The 499-nt window shown below is 44.3% G+C and overlaps 1 protein-coding gene across 1 annotated transcript in view; it reads right to left on the bottom strand.

Moving 5' to 3' along the window:
• LOC119588273 (spidroin-2-like) overlaps positions 1–499 on the bottom strand; it is a 15,619-nt gene that overhangs the window by 6,448 nt on the left and 8,672 nt on the right. The window lies entirely within an intron of this gene.

The raw sequence follows: 499 nt of genomic DNA, 5'->3' as shown, positions 1-499 counted from the left end.
TTACATACATGTTTTTTCTTCATTTTAAATTTCTTCCTGTAAAAAGGAAAACCGAGCCCCTCTCGTAAAGGGAAAATATTCCCCATTGGGGACCCTAGTCATCGTCTTTTCTGGGGCGAAGGGGGTTCTCTTGGGGGGCTGCCTGGCAGCTAAGCGAAAAATCCCCCAAGGCGAAGGGAAAGAAGCCGCCCCGGGGGAATCCCCGCTTTTTCAATGATGTTACACGCGGCCTTGGGGAGGCCTATGCCGCAGTTAGTACGCGCCCTTGGATTGTAGTTGCTGGTTTTTCAACGCAGGCAAATTCTGTAAAATGTGCTCTGTAATGGTTGCTAATACACATTTTTTCCCCCCATTAACAAAAAGGATTATCCTGGGTATCATAGTGATGCTTACATAGTTTACGTGTCTGTACCATAAAGTAATTGCATGCTCCACTCATGAATAATTTCAGATTTTATAAACTATTACCCCTTTATTTTGATTAGACTGCTGGGACTAC

The sequence above is a fragment of the Penaeus monodon genome, chromosome 23 (assembly GCF_015228065.2).
Source record: "Penaeus monodon isolate SGIC_2016 chromosome 23, NSTDA_Pmon_1, whole genome shotgun sequence".
Taxonomy (NCBI): Eukaryota; Metazoa; Arthropoda; class Malacostraca; order Decapoda; family Penaeidae; genus Penaeus; species Penaeus monodon.
Note: the sequence above shows the minus strand (reverse complement) of the source record. Positions and strands in the feature narration are given on the sequence as shown.